Source organism: Lemur catta, chromosome 2 (assembly GCF_020740605.2).
Source record: "Lemur catta isolate mLemCat1 chromosome 2, mLemCat1.pri, whole genome shotgun sequence".
Classification (NCBI taxonomy): Eukaryota; Metazoa; Chordata; class Mammalia; order Primates; family Lemuridae; genus Lemur; species Lemur catta.
The window spans coordinates 36,553,811-36,576,506 of NC_059129.1; positions in this window are offsets into that span (position 1 = coordinate 36,553,811).

Below are 22,696 nucleotides of genomic sequence, written 5' to 3' on the forward strand. Positions count from 1 at the left end.
TTGCAGAGTGATGATGGTTTGAGAATAATTTGCAATTTAAAACTTCTAACTGGTCTCCTTGCTTCCTTGCTTTTGCCCTCGCCCCCTGTTGACAGCTAGGGTTATCCAGAGAAGCAAAAATAAAGGCATGATACTTCCCTGCTCAAAATACGCAGATCCCTTTTATCACATTGATGGTAAAAGCCAACAGTATCACATCGGCTTGCAGAGCCCTAAATTATTCAGCCTCTATTTCCTCTCTGACTAAAGCACCTGCTTCTCTTCTCTCATCTCACTCTGCTCTTTCAAACATAGTAGCTGCTCACATAACCGCCTCACGGTCTTTGCTCTTTCTATGCCTACTGTCTGGCCAGTTTTTCCCATGGACAGATTATGATTCACTGATTGCTTCCTTCCAGTCTTTAAGCAAAGGCCGCATAAAAGGAGGCATTCTCTAGTCATTCTATTTCACTATTTAAAAATTATAACTTCCCAGTCCTCACTGCCCTACCCTTCTCTATTCTCTTCCTTGTTTTAGTTTTCTGCACAGACTTATCATCACTGGACTACGTGCTCTATTGATGTGTCTGTGAGTGTGCAACCACGTGTGTGTGTGTCTCTATATTCTCCAATGAGAATTTAGGATTCATGAAAACAAGATATTTGTTTTGTTCTCTGAATCATACAAGGATAGTGTCTGGCACATTCTAAGTGCCCAATATAAATGTGTTGAATTACTATTTGATTAACGAATAAAGGACTGATCCCAGAAATAAAAAACAATGGAATCATAAGGTAGTAAAGTTTTACTTTAAATAAATTCTATCCTTATAATTCATATTTTTTTATGTTTTGGAAAAATACTTCATTTCTTCTTTAAGTTCTATGTTTTCTGTTTCTTGCATTATAATAAAATGTCTATGATATTCATACACTGGGAAAGAAACTGGAAAATGGACTGACATCATAGATTTATAATAGTCATGGCTTTCATTCTATTTTTGCAAAATATGTAAATGTAAAAATGCAAGAACAGATATTTTTTTCTTTCTTTTTATGATCTGGAGTGTGATCTCTATTTTTTATAATTATGTTAAGTGGATATGATTGAGAAATCATATGAAAAGTGTGGAATATGACATAAGAAAAATAAAACAAATTCAGCTTGACTGACTGGTAATGTTGATTTCAGAGTAGTTTTAAAGGAAGCAGATAATAGCTGATTACAAAAACTGACTGCCTTCCATTATGAGAAAAATTTATGGTTTCTCTGGTGTTTTGCTCAAAAGCAATTATTAATTATTTCTTACAACTGCATGTGAATCCCTAACTACCTTAAAGTAAAAAGTTTTTAAAATAAATTTTATTTACTTCATTTACTTCATTCATTCAGTAAATATTTTTTGAGCATCTGCTGTGTTGCCCACATACGTCATGAGTATCTAATGAGAGTATGGCATTTGAACTGTAGTGTTAGAATTGTGAAAAAAGCAAAATCTCTGCTTCCAAGTATGTTAAATACTGGGAGAAAGAGAAAATGAATCAATAAAAAGATTATGATAATAGTTCTGGAAGAAAGCAAAATGAGGTAAAGGTCCATACATTGATAGGTGGTACCATTTTGGTAAGATGATGATGGATATTATCTCTAAGGAGAAGATATTTTAAAAGAGAGGGAGTGAGCATTTCAAATCTCTGAGGGAAAGTATTTCAGGAAGAGAAACTGGCAGGTGCAAGTTTTAAAAGCTCCATATAGAAGTATGGAGTTTGGGGCTGAAGATGCAGCTTCTGTCAGCAAAATGTACAAATTCTTCCTACTCTTCCATTGCATCTGTGGCCTTGGGGAGTGTAACTAACAGCATAATCTAACAAATTACAAAGATGTACAGAAGGATGAATATTTACCATTTTATATTATGGGGCTCATTATGTATAATCAAGGGTGATAGGGATTAGTGAAATTCTACAGAATAGCAAATGGGAGATTTATATATTATCATAAATTCTGCACTGTCTCCTTACTCATTCTTTGTAACCTGGAAGTAGGTTTTGTCTTCATAATTGTTGGAGATATGCTTTTAACAAATAGTTTATGGCATAATTATTTGGTGAAGGTATATTTACTACACAAACAGAACAGATATAATCAGGGCAAATCCAAACAAACCTGGCTGTCTCAACTTCACTATCCATCCAATTCTTTCCCTTCAGTTGCCTAGTTTGTCTTTTTCCTCTGCTTCACTTCCATATTCTATCATTTCATTCCTGTATTGTCTTGACATTTATATGTTCACAGACATATAAATATTATTCAATATATTCCCTAATGCATTTCAACTTAGTTTGAGTATATCAAGAGCAAGAATCACATATTTGCATCTTTGTATGCTTGGTAATATGCAATACACTCAACATGTAAGAGAATATTAAATATTTGTTACATGAAATAATGCTGTTAGGCAAAGCAAAATAAGGGAATGGAGGCAGGCATATACCCAGTAACTCCCAGAAACTGTGTTGTTCCATTTAGGCTGGAGATTAAAATATGTGATGGACAATACTAATAATCTTGCTATATTTTACCAATTATTGATAAAGAGACATGTTATTCACTTAAGTCTCTATAACAACTTTATGATGTTAATACTATTATCATCTCTATTTTACATAACAGAAAACTGAGACATAGCAAGGTTAAGCAACTTAACTTTATTTGTTTAATAATAGTAGAAGTTAGGTTTTAAACCATCTGATTCTATAACTCGTATTTATAAACCTATGCTACAAGATGGGGGAAAGATTTCATTTGCAAATGACAAAATTCCTATTCAAACACGTTTAGAAAAATCTAAAATCAAAATCAGTTTCAGGTTGAGTTGGATTCAGTTAGTCAAAAAATGTCTTTGCACCACAGTATTCTCCCTATGTTGTGATGCTAATTTCCTCTGTGCTTCATTCTCAGGCTGGTTGTTTCTTTTAACTGTATATGTACCTTCCAGAAACTTCAGCTTACATTCTCATCCCACAGTAGGTCAGTTAAAAAGGGGACATGATGTTTTCCAAGGATTACCATACTTTTCTTGAAGAAGGAAATCCTTACTCATTTTAGCTCCAGATAGTCTGATTCCAATTGTCCATGTCTGAACTGTATTCTCTTTTATAAAAGGGTTCAGATGGTTCAGCTATCAGTTCCATGCCCGCTCACAACTATAGGTGCATCATGTATCATTCCCCTCCTCATGAAAACACATGGATTGAGGGTTGGGGAGAGAGAAATTTTAAGTAAAATATGCTGTTTTCAGTAAAAGGATCAAACTATACTAAGCAAACAAAAAGTATATATGCCTATTAGAGATAGATAAGGGTTTTTTTTTTTTGTTTTTTTTTGTTTTTTTTTGAGACAGAATCTCACTCTGTTACCCGGGCTAGAGTGAGTGCTGTGGCATTAGCCTAGCTCACAGCAACCTCCAACTCCTGGGCTTAAGCGATCCTCCTGCCTCAGCCTCCCACGTAGCTGGGACTACAGGCATGCGCCACCATGCCCGGCTAATTTTTTCTATATAAATTTTTAGTTGTCCAGATAATTTATCTCTATCTTTAGGCTGGTCTCGAACTCCTGACCTCGAGTGATCCACCCGCCTCAGCCTCCCAGAGGGCTAGGATTACAGGCGTGAGCCACTGCGCCCGGCCTAGATAAGGGTTTTATTCAGGTTATGAAGATATAGTCATATGTCACTAATCGAAAGGGATATATATGCTCTGAAAAATGTGGTGTTAGGCAATTTCATCATTGTACAAACATGAGAGAGTGTTCTTACACAAATCTAGACAGTAGAGACTACTATACACCTAGGCTATATGGCATAGCCTAATGCTGGTAGGCTACAAACCTGTGTAGCATGATACTGTACTTCATAGGCCAGGCAATTATAACACAATGGTAGGTATTTGTGTATCTAAAGTATCTAACCATAGAAAAAGTTCAGCATAAATAGAGTATCATAATCTCAAGAGACCACAGTCATAGGCATTCATCATTGATTGAAACATCCTTATATGGAACATGGCTGTGACTAAATGTCAAATTAGGCCTGGGTGTGGTGGCTCACACCTATAATCCTACCACTTTGGGAAGCAGAGGCAGGAAGAATTGCTTGAGGCCAGGAGTTCCAGCTCAGCCTGGGCAATAGTGAAACCTGCCTCTACAAATATTTTAAACAATGAGGCAGGCATGGTGGTGCATGCTTATAGTTCCAGCTACTAGGGAGGCTGAGACAGGAGGAACACTTGAGCCCAGGAGTTTGAGGTTGCTGTGAACTATAATGGTGTTACTGCACTCTAGCCTGGGCAACATAGCAAGACCCTGTCTAAATAAATAAATAAATAAATGAAATGCCAAATTTAGAAGTTGAAATTATATTCTAGATGATAGGAAATCATTAATCATAGACTATAAACATTTATTTTTGAGGAATTCTATGGGCTTTTTGAGAAAAGGCAGTGACTTTATATATACATATAAAATCATATCCCCAACATTTAGAATGGTAACTGACACAGAATGGGCAAACAATGTTCTAATATTCTTGCTGTTTTTAAGTTCTGGTGATATACAACAAAAAATTTTATTCTACTCTTTCATGTAATCCTGAGAGTGGTAATAATCTTTCTTGTTCACTCATGATTTTAAACTAACTCCTGTATTATAACTCTCTGTATACTGATAAATAATATAGCTGAATCCTCTGCCTTAACTACTTTTTCTGAATTTCATAGCCATATATGAAACTTCCTTCTAGACTAGATAACCCACAGGGACCTTAAATTAATTATGATTAAAAGTGAACAAATTGTCAATTTTCCAAAGCCTGTTTTTCTAAACATCCATTTAACAAATTGCAACACCTTGTTCGTCTGGATTAGTTACCTGGATTATCAAAATAATTTTGAAGTTTCTTCTTTAACTGGGATTTCATATTCACGCAGCCTCCTACATTTTGTCTTTGTTTTTCCTTTTGATCAGTATAAATTTAGTGGTCATTCATTTCATTTAAAGAACTTACATCCTGCGTCCTCCCCTCTTAACCTGTTTTCCAAATCATAGTGTAGGGTGCTTTATCCTACCTGCTTTCTCTTCCCTGGCCTAGCTGATGTTGCTAGACAAAGTGGAAAACTTGTTGCTGTTGTTCTTTTTTGAATATTTGCTGTTTAGTCACTGAGAACAGGAGAAGAGGAGACCTTAGGTTAAAATGATCTGGTAATGGTGGACTCTGTGGTCCCAGGGGTTGGTTCCATATCCTGTAGCTCTTTGTGTTGTGATGGCATTAATTATCCACTCTTTGTGGAGAGTGGAAAGGTAAAGGGAAGTACATTGAGAAAAAAAAATGGGATAGAATTGTGTTATTGTATAGAAACTATAATTTAGAAAATAATGAATCGAAGATGACTCTAATTGTTTAGACTGAGGTCAGGGTGCCTGGTGTCCAATAAACAAATCTGCGCTTACTTAGGAGAGATGTTGCTCAAAAGGATTATTGCAATGGGGAGGAAGGGACTGCTGAAAGAAGGGGAAGGGTAGAGGGCATTAGAGGGAACACTATGAACATAGCTCTGTAAATCTCACAAGGGTTAAGCAAAAAGGGATTTTCTGTTACAGAAGGGAGCAAACAAAGCTAGGAAGAACTGAATGTGGGGAAGGGGTATGAATGGGTAGCATGTTTGGGTAGTGGCCTAAAAACTTTTGCATAATCTATCACTGAATAATTGTGGGACCTATTCTCTTACATTCTTCCTTTTAGTCACTGGATTTCACCCAGTTTTGCCTCTTTACAATGCCAAACTCATTGCTCATTTTTAGCCTTTAGTTTTGCTATTCTCTCTGTCTAATACATCTTTCTTCAGATTATCTATTCTTGTGTGCAGTTTTTTCTCTTTTTACACACTTATGCATCAATGATTATTCCAGCATTCACTGAAAATTCTCTTATCCTGTTTTTTTTTTCATATTTCATCAGTACCTCATTTTCTCTTCAGTAAAATGTAACACAGGGTACCTACCATAAATTGATTATTATACATAATAATAAACAAAGAAAATACTTAGGATCTTTCTCAGCACATAATAATGACCATCATCATTGTCATTACCTACCACACCTGCCAGAAGAGTATTTTACTTCTTTGTATGTATTCTTGCATAGTGTCCTTCTCCTGCAATTGAATGAATGCAAAAGCTTTGTCTTGTTTACCCTTTTATCACCGAGGCCAAGTATAGTATCACGCATGTAGTGAGGAGTCAATAAATATTTATTGAATGAATGATTTGTGTAAGATATGTAGTCTTAAATCATATCGTATCTCTACATCTGTGCTTTTAGTTTTCAAGACGCACAGGGATTCTAATGTCACTCAGGTGGTTGCATTTATCTTAAAGGAAAACAGAAAAATCAGGGAAAGAGAAAATCAGGCCAAGATATCAAAGCGCATTGGAAAATCATTTATCACCCTTCAGAACATAAAAGTAGTTCCAGTGACCCACACACAACTCTAATGACCCCGACAGTAGATAGGGCAAGCTAGTAATTTTGCCGTTGCCTTTGAATCAGACATCTATTGTTTTTTGATCTAGTAACCTATACTCCTCATGACTCTTTCTTCCATTCTCTGCTGCTCTTTCTACTTTTAGCACTTCTTAACTACTCCCTCCATTGCATTGTCTATTTATCCATACCTAATCTCTCCCAAAATAGTAGATTGATTTGATTACATAACCATCATTGATGGCAGATGATGACATCGTTGGTTATCTATTTGATAGCCATCACCCATATTTCTTGCTAAGAGAAACTCTACTTTTTTTTTTTTTTTAAGGCTACAACAGTCAGCCTTGGTGATTATTCATCATTGTTTTAGATCAGTCATGTATGTATAATCACCTTTGAAACTGACTGTCAATGAGAAATTAAGGGTTGCCTATAAAAGAGCTTCTGGGAAAGCTCTTTTGGGAAAGGTTTTGTTTCCTAATAAACAGTGAGAATGTTAGGAGGGGAAAACACATTTGCTACTATTCCCTTTTATTTTGCACTGCATCCTTTCTGTCTCAGGAGCACATAATGCCTGATAGTCATCTTGGAACTGAGGTTGAAGCCTGGGATCTAAAGCCAATATTCTGAGGAAGGTGATGTGTAGCAATAGTGCTAGATGTATTCTCAATGCCATTCTTCAATGGAATAACCCACACCCAGACATCTGTTAAGTACACAATACATTTTTTGATGTTCATGCCACTTTTAGCCAGGTTGCTGTTATTTCCACTTGAACTAATTCTAACCGATACATCATCCAAAATATAATAACTGTAAGGGACTGATTCCTCCAGATAGAACACCAGAGACGTAAAGGAATGCCTTTAATTTCTGGGAGAGATGATTAGAACAGCATGTTGTGACCATTACAGCAATCACAAAATTTAAAACATGACCAATAATGTATAATGGATTGTCTATATCCTCTTTTCTCAGAAGGCGGCTGTGGGAAATAGAGGAACTTAAAGATATTCCAACTTATTTGAAAGGCATACTGACACATCATATTTAAAAGTTGAAGAACCAATTTTTATTTAAGACCCAAACTAATCACAAAACAAGCACAAATGCCTTAGTTACCCCTAATTAAATCTTTGTCCTCTGTTTTTTAACCTAATGCTTCCTTATTCAACTTTACATAAGCCTCCAAGGTGAGAAGGTGTTTCAAAACTTTTAACTTTTGTCTTATAGAAAAAAGTTAGAATGTTAAAAAGGCAGGACTTAAGGACATTCAGATTATTGGGTGCAAAATAAAGCTGTGCTCTAACTTCAAAGACTGGAATGCAAATATTAGAATTTAACACGGGGTGATTGATAATGTGGGTAGACATTTATGAATGTACATTTTTTTTCAAACCCAAATCACCAATATACATAAGTAGTTTGTTGCAGGATCACAGAATAAGTAACCTGTAAAACAAAGACCAAAAATTTTTCTATTCCGCCCTTGAATATTTTTAGATTTACTTACTTTTGTGTTCTCTTACGTACTAAGAGTTAATTATTTTACCTCTCTTCTTCATAATTAATATACAAAGCAGTCACTTAGAGAAAACTTGATTGTCTTACCAGATAAGCACTTCATAAAGTGCTTTTTTGTGTGTTTGAATCAAGTGTTTGTAGTACTTCCTTGAAAAGAAAGAAATACTAAACTGAACTGAATTATTAGCATTTCCAACAATTGTACTTTTCAAGTATGTCAGAAAGTGACATAAAAGTACTGGTCACAGTCAGTCATGAAGCCACATTATAAAGTGGCCTATCACATTTCAAACCTTTCGTTTTGTCACTCTCTGAAGTTGTCTTCCTCTCTCAATATCAGATAGTGTTGACAGACTGAACCTGTCACCTCATTCCCTGTAGTGCTGCAGGCTGAGAGGGTTTGCTGAAAGATCCAGAGTGACAGTGAAAGATTTTATATGCCCACATTTTTCTATATATTTTAAATGAATGACTCAAAGTGTTGTGTTACAAAGCAATAGTTATATACTTGGAAGGAAAATTCATACATATATGTACTACATATGATAATTTATGGACATATAACTATAATGTTTTTAAAAAATGGCTATGTTGGAGTCATTTCTGGGTAATTTTCAAAACCGTGCAAAGTAAATTTATCTTTCCTTATTCAATAATCTTCTGTTTTTTGCCTCCACATCATTGCATATAAAATAATTTAACACATTCTTGTATCATTGTATTTGGTTCTATCTCATATCATTTCCTCATAGATTTTAGACCTATTAATATGTTTACCTCAGCACAATTATAAGAAGAGAGATACTTAAGATGTCTGTTGATCGAGCCAATCTTACCTCCTTAAAATATGTTTTGAGCACTTTATAAAATTGTAATATATAGAATGAAAAGTTAACATAGAAGTATAAAACTATGAATTTTCACAAACTAATACCTTTAACATACACAAAGTCAAAAAATTTAAATGTGTAACTCATTAATTTTACCTATGGTTACACACATGAAATAACCACCAAGATCGAAATACAGAGAGTTTACAACGCAACACGAGTCCCCTCCTGGCAATTCCCCGTCAGTATGCCTTCAGAGCTAATCATCATTCTGTCTTCTATCATCATAGATTAGAATTTTTATTGTTTTTTTGTTCCCATTTTTTTCTCTCAGTACTTCTGTTTATATATGTTTGCATTGATTTGCCTTTATATTTACAAACCCTGCTCATAATGTAAGTACTTCATTGTATCGTACAGTTCTAAAATCTCCATTTGGTTCTTTTCATCCATTTCAATTATCTCTTGAAATTCTCTATTTTTATGAGTTTTCGTCCATCTTTACCTCTATTTTATTTAACATATCAATCATGGATATTTTGAAGGTCCCTTTCTGCTAACTCCAATTTTTAGATTTTCAATAAATATACTTCTCTTTTTACCTTTCTTTTGATTTTTGGTCATAGTTTTCTAACTCTTTGATATATCCTGATTTTTTTTTAAATTATGTGGCTAGACAAAGAAGTATAGAAGCTGCAAATGATATCCTCTGCCAGAGAGAGTTTTCCTTTGCGCTGTTAGGCAAATAGGCCGAGGATCTGCTCACTTTAGTGTAATCAGAGTAAGATCCTGTTCACCTTGTTCCTCAGGGTGGTTTTTCTGATATTTTCAGTTGAAACCTTAGTAGGTCTGTAATACTTCAGGCCTCAGAGAGTTGCAGGAGTTTAAGTTCTGCCTTGGAGATTGTATGCTTAGCTTTTTAACCTTTTGCTTCACAATTTCATAATGTGGCAAAAGTCATTAAGAGAAATTTATTATTATGGTAAACCACATCCTTCTTTTTTATTTTTAATTTTTTATTGTGGTAAGAACACTTAATATGAGATTTACTTTCTTCCAAAATTTTAAGTGTAAATCTTGTTAACTACAAGCACAATGTAGTACAGCAGGTCTCTTGAACTTATTCATCTTGCATAACTGAAACTTTATACAGAGTGAACATCTCCCAATTTCCCTTCCCCCCAGCACCTGGAAGCCACCATTCTAGTCATTGCTCTGTGAGTTTGATTATTTTACGTTCCACATATAAGTAAAATCAGACGTTATTTGCCTTTCTGTGACTGGCCTATTTCACTTCAAGTTTTCTGCTTTCACCTGTGTTGTGGCATCTGGTAGAATTTCATTCTTTATTAAGTTTGAATAATATTCCATTGTAGGCATATATCACATTTTCTTTGCCCATTCATCCATGATGGGCATTTAGATAGTTTTCACATATTAATTATGGCAAATAATACTGTAATAAACATGGGAGTGTAAATATCTATTCAAGATCCTGATTTCAGTTCTTGTGGAGAAATGCCTAGAGTGGAATTGCTGGGTCATATGGCAATTTATTTTCAATTTTTTTGTGGAAACTCTATACTGCTTTTCATGGCAGTTGTACCCTTTTCCATTCCTAGTAACAGTGTACAAGAGTTCCTGTTTCTCCATATCTTCACTAACATTAGTTATCTTTATTTTTTAATAAACCTATTGTAACATATTTACGGTGTTATCTTATTATAGTTTTGATTTGCATTTCCCTGATGATTAGTGACATTGAATACCTTTTCATATATTTGTTGGTCATTTGCTTTTCTCACTTGAAGAAATAGCTATTCAAGTCTTTTGTTTATTTTTTAATTGAGTTTTTTTGTGTTTTTGCTACTGGGTTTTAGGAATCCCTTATATATGTCGGACATTGGACATTGACCCTTTATGAGACATGGTTCACAAATATTTTCTCCCATTCCGTAATGTGTCTTTTCATTTTGTTGATTGTTTACTTTGCTGTGCAGAAGCTTTTTAGTTTTATGTAGTCTCAGTTTATATTTTTGCTTTTGTTGTCTGTGCTTTTTGTGTCATAGACATGTGATCATTGCCAACATCAATGTCATGAGTTTTTTTCTATGTTTTTGTCTAGGAGTTTTGCAGTTTGGGATGTTATGTTTAAGTCTGTAGTCTATTTTACATTGATTTTTGTGTACGGTGTAAGATAAAGATCCAATTTTTTTTTCTTGCTTGTGAATATACAGTTTTTTCAAGACCATTCATTGAAAATACTATCCTTTACCCCTTGTGTATTCTGGCACACTTGTTGAGGATCAATTGGCCATATGTATGGGTGAGTTTATTTCTAGGTTCTCTAAAGTGTTCCATTGGTTCCTTTATGCCAGTACCATACTTATCTAATTAATGTAGTTTTGTAATACATTTTGAAATCAGGAAATCTGAGTCATCCATCTTTGCTTTTCTTTTTCAAGATCATAATATTTTGGTTATTTGGGGTTCTTTGTAGGAATTGTGGGATTTTTCTCTATTTCTGTAAAAAATGTAATTAGGATTTTGATAAGGATTGCATTGATTCTGTAGTTATGTTTGGGGAGTATGGTGATATTTTACTATATTAAGTCTTCCAATTCATAAGCATGGAACGTCTTTCCATTTATTTTTCTTTTGAGTTTACCCATCCCCAAACCCCCAACCCCTGAAGAATATTGCTACCGTATGAGCACCACAGTGTTGATAAGTCAGTGTCAATTTGATGGCGAGTACATGTGGTGCCTATTCTTCCATTCTTGTGGTACCTCACTTTGGAGGGTGGGCTCAAGCTCTATCCAGGAAAATATAAGAGGTGCTAGATCACTGTTGTTTCTTATAATTGAGCAGTATTCCATTGTATACATATACCCTTTCAGACATCGACCTAGGCAAAGAATTTATGAAGAAGACCCCCAAAGCAATCACAGCAGCAACAAAAATAAATAAACCGGACTTGATCAAATTAAAAAGCTTTCTCACAGCAAAGGAAACTATCACTATCTCTACACAACCAATAAAGGGCTGATAACAAGAATCTATATAGAACTCAAAAAAAATCAACAAGAAAAAAATCAAACAACACCATCGATAAATGGGCAAAGGACATGAACAGAAACTTTTCAAAAGAAGATCAAATAAATGTCCAGCAAACATATAAAAAATGCTCAACATCTCTAATCATTAGAGAAATGTAAATCAAAATCACAATAAGATATCACCTAACTCCAGTGAGATTAGTCTTTATCAAAAAACCCCAAAACAACAAACACTGGTGAGGATGTGGAGAGATAGGAACACTCTTACACTGCTGGTGGGACTGCAAACTAGTGCAACCTCTGTGGAAAAGAATTTGGAGATACCTCAAAGAGCTAAAACTAGAAATAACATTTGATCACCCAACAGCACTATTAGGCATCTACCCAAAGAAACAAAAGACATTCTATAATAAAGACATCTGCACCCGAATGTTTATGGCAGCACAATTTACTATTGCAAGAATGTGAAAACAACCCAAGTTCCTGTCGATCCATAATTGGATTAATAAAATATGGCATATGTATATAATGAAATACTAGATTTTAAGTCCATCTGTTTCTCTTGGATTTCACAGTTCTTCCATGTTTTAAAATATAAAGTTTTATAATTTATAAATTATAAATTTATAATTTATTATAAAATATTTATCTTTTGTATCAATTGTGTTAAGAGTGTTAGCTTGCCACAAACTTCTACATCTTACACCGTAATATGGATAATTTCCATGTAAAATTTAGTACTATAGTAGATCATCTATTTTTTGTTCTAACTTCTCCCAGTTAAGTTCTCACCTGCTGAGAATATTGTCTAAGAAATAAAAGTTTTATAAATATTTCAAAAGTGGAGAACTTTGAATGAACATGTGTATATATGTGTGCACATGTGTGCATGCATGTGCTTGTGTGAGTGTGTACATGTGAATACGATTAAAAAAGAACAAAAGATCTAACACCTTAGTGGACATCACCATTTGAAGATGTTCTAAAAGCATGACAAATTTGATGTACCAAAACTAAAGCCTTCATTATCCCCATCATCCACTACACACAACTGTTGCTGGTGTTCCTATTGTAATGAATAATTCTTATTATGACTGCTTAAGCTCACATGAAATTTATAAAACAGTCTGAGATTATCTTTGCTAAAATTGTCACTATTTTCTTCCATTATACTTTAGTGCAAGGTCATTTTTCTTCTTCCCTTCATTACAACCACCTCCCAGTGTCTCACCTTATTCTATTAATAGCACGATCCTTTCCTTATCATTCTTTTCCATTGTTGCCACAGACATATTTCTAAAAAAAAAATCAATTTTGACTTAAATGTTTTCTTATAAATTTTACATTAATAGGTACAAATACATTGGCTTGGTTTATAGTCATTTTGCAGTCTCACCTCTGCCTACCTCTCCAGTGCATCCCTCACGCTGCCCTTATATACTCCTCACTTAGAATATAATGGCCTTTAAATTTTTCTCAATGCATAATAACACCACCTCCTTTGTATTTGCTATGACACTCTTCCCTTTACCTGGAATATACTTTTCCTTTTCTTATCTAACACCTACTATTCTTCAAAATCACCTCCACATGCATGTCTTGATCTTTTTATTACCTTAATGAGAATAGAGTATCTTCTGCTGAATTTCAAAAATATCCTCATACAGTCCTATATCATGGCTTTTTATGGTCATCTTTAATCTTTGTATTATACTGCTCACCCCAATTAGAATGTAAATTCCTTGAGAGCAAGGACCTTATTTATTTGACTTTATTTTCCCAAAACCTCTACCAGCATTTGTTGCAAAGTAGATGTTTAAATGTTTGTTAAGAAGAGTGAGATTGTATTGGTTAATAATCTGAAAGTTAGTTTAGTGTGTCTTTATCCTTCATATCCCTCTTAATAACAGTAGCTTATACACAGTACTCTCAAGGGCAAAACTTATTATGGAAAAACATATATTTCATATTTGAATTATTCATTTTTGCTTGTATTCATTGTCTTTTTTTCTTCAAGATAATTTTAGAATGTTTTGGTGTGTGATGTTTGTTTTTTTTTCCAAAAAGTTTTAAAAATCAGTTTTCCTAAGGTAAAATAATTATTGAATGAAGCCTTTGCTTAGAAACCAAATTTTTTATTACTTCATTTTATACTAGTGCTTTTTATTGATAAATATTGGTGAGTTTTAGGATAGAAACATAACAAGAATATTTTATTTCTGAAACATTTTCCTCCAGATCAGCACATGCTTTCCAAGTTGTAATCTGTAATTGGAATTGGCAAATGGTTTTGATTTTAGCCACAGAAATTTATGACAACAGTTAGAATGAAAGCTTCATAATTTAAATATTTTTTAGATTTTTCTCATAATTATAATTTTCATTTTTTAAAGTTAAAGTAAATTATGCATAGTTTTTTAAGCAAAAATTAAATTCATCTGATTGCATCCTAACTCCCTGACTTTTCACTGAATTAAATATTAGAAGCTGGTGACATACTAAACTGATGCCATCTGCTGTGATGCCAGAACTTCAACATTGTGACAACAATGTCATATCATATACAAAGACTGATAGATTTGGGGAAAATGAAGTCGTGAAAAAGGAAATGTTTAAACAATTAGTAAATGTGTTAGTGCAGATTTATTTAAAATGTGAAAGGTAAAAGGATCTTGGCTTTAAAAATGATTCAGTTTTGATTTCTTGGTTTTCTCTTCAATGGAAACATTTTAAAATGTGTTCATCACTTATTTTCAGTAGTATTTTAATCAACATAAAACATTTTTGTTATGGTAATATGGCTTGGTGCAAAAGTAATCGCAGTTTTAGTATTGTTGAAATTTGCCCTTTTCATATTGGAATACATTCTTAAATAAATGTGGTTATGTTATATAACATTTTAATGTGCATTTCATGCTTTATGTATTTTTAAATGACTTAGCACTTGCTGTTTATTTTATATTTATTTTAGACTATGGAAATGATATTAGACAAAAAGCAAATTCAAACGATTTTCTTATTCAAGTTCAAAATGGGTTGTAAAGCAGCAGAGACAACTCACAACATCAACAAATCATTTGGCCCAGGAACTCCTAATGAACGTACAGTGCAGTGGTGGTTCAAGAAGTTTTGCAAAGGAGACAAGATCTCAGTGTTGAGAAGCTCAGTGGCCGGCCATCGAAGGTTGACAATGACCAATTGTAGCAATCATTAAGCTGATGCTCTTACAACTACACAAGAAGAACTCAGCATAGACCATTCTGAAGCAAATTGTAAAGGTGAAAAAGCTTGATAAGTGGGTGACACACGAGCTGATCAAAAATAAAAAAAAATCATCGTTTTGAAGTGCCGTCTTTTCTTCTTGTAGGCGACAACAATGAAAGAGTTCTTGATCGGATTTTGACTTGCGACAAAAAGTGGATTTATACAACCATCAACAACCTGCTCAGTGGTTGGAACAAGCAGAAGCTCCAAGGCACTTCCCAAAGCCAAACTTGCACCAAAAAAAGGTCTTGGTCACTGTTTAGCGGTCTGCTACCAGTCTGATCCACCACAGCTTTCTGAAGCCCCACAAAACCATGATATCTGAGAAGTGTGCTCAGCAAATCCACAAGATGCACTGAAAACTGCAATGCCTGCACCTGGCATTGGTCAAGAGAAAGGATTCAATTCTACTCTAAGACAATGCTTGACTGCACTTCACACAACCAATTCTCCAAAAATAGAATGAGTTGGGCTACAAAGTTTTGCCCCATCTGCCATATTCACCTGACTTCTTGCCAATGGACTACCACTTCTTCAAGCATCTCAACAACTTTTTGCAGGGGAAACAGCTTCTACAACCAGCAGGATGCAGAAAATGCTTTCTTGGAGTTTGTGGAATCCTGAGGCTCAGATTTTTATGCTACAGGAATAAACAAACTTATTTCTCATTGGCAAAAATGTGTTGATTGTAATGATTCCTATTTTAATTAATAAAGATGTGTTTGAGACTAGTTATAATGATTTAAAATTCATGGTTTGAAACCACAATTACTTTTGCACCAACTTAATATCACAAAATGTCTTCTAAAGCTATATTCTTTCAAGTGATCTCTTCCAAGAATTTTCCTTTGTGTTTGTGAATTAGCTTTTTAATCATTACTGAAAACCCTCTGTGGCACATATTTTTAATTCTATAATTCTTAGAGAACCTCCTCTGAGTGGATACCAATGAAAGGTATTGTTCTTTGGGTAGTAATGGTAATAAGCAAAGAGATGATAACTTGGATGTTAAATAAAAATCCAGGCCAAAGCTGCTTTACTACTGCATTACAAATCACTGTTCTTAGTTACCATTAGATAGTCCCTTTATTTATCAACATTAAAATATTATTAACGCCATTAAATTGTACAACCATTAGTGTTTTCTGTAAGTAATATAACCAATAGGAGTAAGAAGTAGTTAAGTCTCTAGTTCAAATAGGGACTTCTGAGCATAGCATGATGTTCCTCAAAGTATATACCATTTTACTTATGTTCTATATAATTTTCATGTTTCTTTAAACATTCTCTAGACATATAAATCTCTAATACTTGTATGTAGTATTTATTTCTTTCAATGATAACAAAAACTTATATACATTTATGATATATAACATATTTTGATATATGTATACTTTGCAGAATGGCTAAATTAAGCTAATTAACATTCCATCACCACAAAAGAAACTATTTTTTGTGTTGAGAACACTTAAAATCTACTACCTTAGCAATTTTAAAATATATAATATGTTGTTATTGAGGATAATCACTCTGTTGTATAGTAGATCCCTGAAACTTATTCTTCCCGTCAAACTGAAATTTTGTATCCTTTGACCAACAGAGACAGAGAAATTTTAAAAGGAGGAATTTATGTATCTGATGTATCATTCATCACATATTTTTAGAAAGAGTTTTATCTGGAAAACATCTGACCATTTGTTTTAACCTTGAATCTGCTGCAGTCCTAATATCACATCTGTTGCATCTTGCGATAATTACCTAAAATAAAACAAACCGCAAAATGAGACGATGTGCATATTCTGAGTCTGATCTGTCTGTTGCCAAAAGCAGTGGCCCAAAGGGATCAGTTTCTTTAGTTCTCTGTTTGCCAGAAAACATAAAGATACAAGATAAAGCTGTGTCTCAATTAAATATCAAAGAAATCAGAGTCATTACGTTAGCATAGACCACACAGAGTTCTTATGAAGAAACTTTTGAAAAGGGTGTCATGATAAATCCCTTAAAATATATTGACTTTGCCAGTCTTAGTGCACACAGCAGATCTTCCATTCTGCAACCAGACCTTTCATGTAGAGATTAACCCAGTGATTCTGCACTTGAAAGAGAAGGCTCTAGGACTTAATTTATATTCAAGCCTTACTGTTCTTTGGGGAAAGGCTGGGTAATCAATACAAATTTTCGAGTGATGAAACTACATGCAGAAATGGAAATGACAAAAACTATCCCTGATTCAACTACTTTTACAAATAAAATCAAACAGGAATTGACTAAAATATGCTGCTCTGAACGCATTAAAAATTATGACAAAAGAACACAATACCCTCCTGATAACATGTAAACTTTTGGCTGTTAGATTAATATTATCTAACCATAGCCAGTATGTATAAGGCTGCCCAATATTTAATGTATGTAATTACATTTTTAAATTTATAGAAAATATACATAGCAATAATATTTTTGGAACAATATAATGGAGAAAATTTCCCCCTGATAAAACAATGCAAAACTAATAAATATATTGTATCAATGTAATATGAAAGGAATTACTTCATGAAACTCTTCTTGTAACAGATCTATAATGTAGGTTTACAGTACATACTTAATAAACACAATACATAGATACAGGAAAAACTTTACTCAAATTTTTAAATTGATATTTTGAAACATAAACAGTTGAAATTTTATGAATTATGTAAAATGAAAAAAGTAGTAGATATTGAAAAAGTTAGTGTATGGATAGATTAATATAACACCAAATATATACATATCGAAATATGCATGAAATATACATGAACAAACATTGTATACTTCTCTTTTTTCTAAAATATCATATTCTTTGAGATATATACTTCAAATGAAAAAATTTCATATTGAAGAATTTAAAAACATATTTGTAGTCTTTTATAAACTTTGTTTTTACTTCTATGTGGTGAAACACATTTATACATTTGTGTATACTGAACCATCCTTGCATACCTGGGATGAAAGTCAGTTGATCATGGTGGATTATGTTTTTGATGCGCTGCTGAATTTGGTTTGCCAGTCTTTTGTTGAGGATTTTTGCATCTATGTTCATAAGGGACATTGGTCTGTAGTTTTCCTTTTTTGTTGTATTTTTTCCTGGCTTTAGTATCTAGGTGACACTGGCTTCATAGAATGAGTTACGTAGGGTTCCCCTCTTCTCATTGTTATAGAACAGTTTCAGTAGAATGGGTACCAGTTCTTCTCTGTAGGTCTGGTAGAATTCAGCTGGGAATCTGTCTGTGCTGGAGCTCTTTTTGGTTGGAGATTTTTTATTATTATTACTCTTTCAATCTCTCTACTTGTTATTGATCTCTTCAGGATTTCTATTTCTTCCTGATTCAGGTTTGGGAGGTTGTGTGTTTCCAAGAATTTATCCATTTCCTCTAGGTTTTTTAGTTTGTGTGTGTACAGGTTTTCATAGCAGTCATGGATAATATTTTGTATTTCTGTGACATCAGTTGTAACATCTCCTTTTTCATTTCTGGTTGAGCTTATTTGATTCCCTTCTCTTCTATTTCTGGCAAAACTAGCTAGTCATCTATCAATTTTGTTTATATTTTCAAAAAAACAACTTTTTGTTTCATTGATCCATTGTATTACTTTTTAGATTTCCGTTTCATTTAGTTCTCCTTGGAACTTTGTCATTTTTTCCCTTCTGCTAACTTTGGGCTTGGTTTGTTCTTCTTTTTCTAGTTCCTTGATATGTGACATTATATTATTAATTTGTGATCTTTCTGCCTTTTTGATGTAAGCATTTAAGGCTATGACCTTTCCCCTTATCACTGTTTTTACTGTATCCCATAGTTTTTGGAAGCCTGTATCATATTGCATGTTCAATTCAAAGAAAATTTTTTAATTCCAGCTTGGCTTCATCAATAATCGAAGATTGTTCAGCAGCAGGTTGTTTAATTTCCTTGTATATGTAGTTTTAAGAGTTCCCCTTGGAATTAATTTCTAGTTCTATTCCACTATGACCTAGAATATACATGGTATAATTTCAATTTTTCTAAATTTGCTGAGATCTGTTTTATGGCCTAAGATATGACATGACCAATCTTGGAGAATGCCTATGTGCTAATGAGAGGAATGTATATTCAATAGTTTTTGGGTAGAATGTTCTGTAAATGTCTGTTAGGTCCATTTATTCCAGAGTCCAATTTAAATCCAGTGTTTCCTTATTTATTTTCTGGTTCAATTATCTGTCCAGCTCTGTCAGTGGGTATTGAAGTCCCTGGGAATTATTATGCTATTGTTTATCTCTTTGCTTAGATCTAGTAGAATTTGCTTGATAAATCTGGGGTCTCCTGTGTTATGCACATATATATATTTAGCAGTGTTATGTCTTTTTGTTTAATTGCTTCTTTTATCATTATATAATGACTATCTTTTTCTTTATCACTGTTGATGTAAAGTCAATTTTATCTGATATGAGAATGGCTACACCTACTCTATTTTGCTTTCTGTTTGTGTGGAATATTTTTTGCATCCCTTTTCTTTGAGTCTGTGTGAGTCCTATGTGTTAGATGTGTACCTGGAGACAGCAGATATTTGGATTGTGATTTTTCAGCCATTCAGCCAGCCTGTCTTTTGAGTGGGGCATTCAGACCATTATTGTTGAGTGATAAAACTGGTATGTTGGATGTTGTTCTGTCACCATTTTGATTGGTACCTAGTTGCTTGGTTCTCTCTCTTGTGTTACTATTTTATAAGAACTGCGAGTTTTAACTTTTGGGTGTTTTCATTAACACATTGGTAGGTATTGATTGTTATGTTCCATATACAGAACTATTTTAAGCACTTCTTATAAGGCAGGTCTAGTGGTGACAGATTTCTTTAGTGTTTACTTGTCTGAGAACAACTTAATTTCTCCATCAGTTGTGAAACTTATATTTGCAGGATACAAAATTCTTGGCTGGAAGTTATTCTGTTTAAGGGGACTAAAGATAGGAATGCATTTCCTTCTGGCTTGTAAGGTTTCTGTTGAGAAATCTGCTGTGCATCTGATGGATTTTTCTTTGTAAGTGACTTGACATTTTTAGCTCATGGCTCCTAGGATTTCTTCCTTCATGTTGACTTTGGCCCATTCGATGACTATATGCCTAGGTGATGCCCTTTTTGCAATGACTCTCCAAACAACATATGACCATCTCCATAGATGCAGAAAAAGCATTTGAAAAAGTCCAGCACCACTTTATGATAAAAACCCCCAACAACCTAGGCATAGAAATAACATACCTCAAAATAATAAAAGTTTACATGACAAACCCACAGACAACATCATATTTAATGGGGAATAGTTGAAAGGATTCCCCCTAAAAACTGGAAGAAGACAAGAGTCCCCACTGTCATCACTTCTGTTTACCATAATACTGGACATCTTAGCTAGAGCAATCAGTCAGGAGAAAGAAATAAAAGCCATCTATATAAGGAATAAAGAGTTCAAATTATCCCTGTTTTCCAATGATTTGATCTTGTATCTAGAAAACCCTAAAGACTCTACCAAAAGACTCCTAAAATTGATAAATAAATTCAGCAAGTCTGAGGTTATAAAATCAAGTAAACAAATCAGTGGCATTTTTATACACTAATAACCCTCAAGGTGAGACTGAAATGACGAGCTCAAAATCATTTACGATAGCTATAAAGAAAATAAAATATCTAGGAATATACTTAACCAAGGAGACAAAAGATCTCTATAAGAAGAACTATTACTATAAAACACCAAAAGTGTCATAAATTACAAGCCAAAATGGAAAAGCATTCCATGTTCATCAATTGGAAGAATAAATATTACTGAAATACCATTCTGCCAAAGTGATTTACAGATTCAATGAAATTTCCATCAACATATCAATGCCATTTTTCACAGATCCAGGAAAAATAATCCTAAACTTCATATAGAACCATAAAAGAGCCCAAATATGGAGGCATCCAATTACCTGATTTCAAATTATACAAAAGACTTTAGTACCTAAAACAGCATGACAATGTTAGAAACTAAAACAGCATAGACTGATGAACCAGAATAGAGAACTAAGAAATAAAACCATACAGCTATGACCTATTGATTTTTGACAAAGCAGACAAAAACATACACAGGGGATAAGATGTTCTATTCAATAAATGATTCTGAGAAAATTGGATAGTCACATGCAATAGAATAAAACGTGATCCCTATCTCTCACCATATATCAAAATTAACTCCAAATGGGTTAAAGACCTACATATAATACCTGAAAGCATAAAATTCTTGAAGAAACTGTAGGAAAATATCTTCTAGACATCAGTCTAGGCAAAGAATTTATGACTAAGACCTTAAAGGCAAATACAGCAATAAAAATAAAATGAGAATTAAACTTAAAAAAAATCTGCACAGCAAAGGAAATAATCAACAAAGTAAAGAGACAACCTACAGAATGGGAGAAAATATTCAAAAACTAAGCATCCAACAAAGGGCTAATATCCAGAATCTACAAAGAACTCAAATCAGCAAGAAAAAACAATCCCATTTAAAAAAGACATGAAAAGAGTTTTTTCAAAGGAAGATATTCAAACAGGAAACAGACATATGAAAAAATGTTCAACATTTCTAATCATCACAGAAATGCAAAATAAAACCACAATGAGATGCTACCTTATCCCATCAGGATGGCCATTATTAAAAAATCAAAAAACATAGATGTTGGCATGGATGTGGTGAAAAAGGAACTAATATGTTATTAGTGGGACTGTAAATTAGTACAACCTCTATAGAAAACAGTGTGGTGATTCCTCAAAGAACAAAGAGTAGATCTATCATTTGATCTGGCAGTCTCACTACTGGGTATCTACCCAAAGAAAAAGAAGTCGTTATATCCCAAAGACACCTATACCCAGATGTTTAATCACAGCAAAATTCACAATTGCTGAAATGTGGAACAACCTAAGTACTCATGAATTGATGAGTGGATAAAGAAAGTGTTGTATATAATATAGCATGGAACACTACTTAGCTATAAAAAGGAATGAAATAATGTCATTTTCAGCATAAAAGATAAATGATAGATACACATGGTCATAAAGTGATGTAAAGGACATTGGAAACTAAAAAGGGAGGATGGGGGTGAGCAACAAAGTCTCACCTATTAGGTAAAATGTACACTATTTTGTTGACAGGCACACTAAAATCTCTCCTTCACCATTATACAATTAGTACATATAACAAGAACACGTGTACCCCCTAATATTTTGAAATAAATGTTATAAAAATAAAATAAAATGAAATTTTAGAAAAACTTTGAGCAAACATATGCTAGGTAATCTCAATGGCACAAAATGATATGAAATGAATGAGATCATCAAGGAAATTAAAATGTAGTGGAACAGAAATATTTGTACATAACGATCCACAATACAAAGAATAATGAGATAATTGACATTATAAGGATACAAATAATTTGATAACAGGGATGGTGAGTAGAATTCCAGGCTGAGG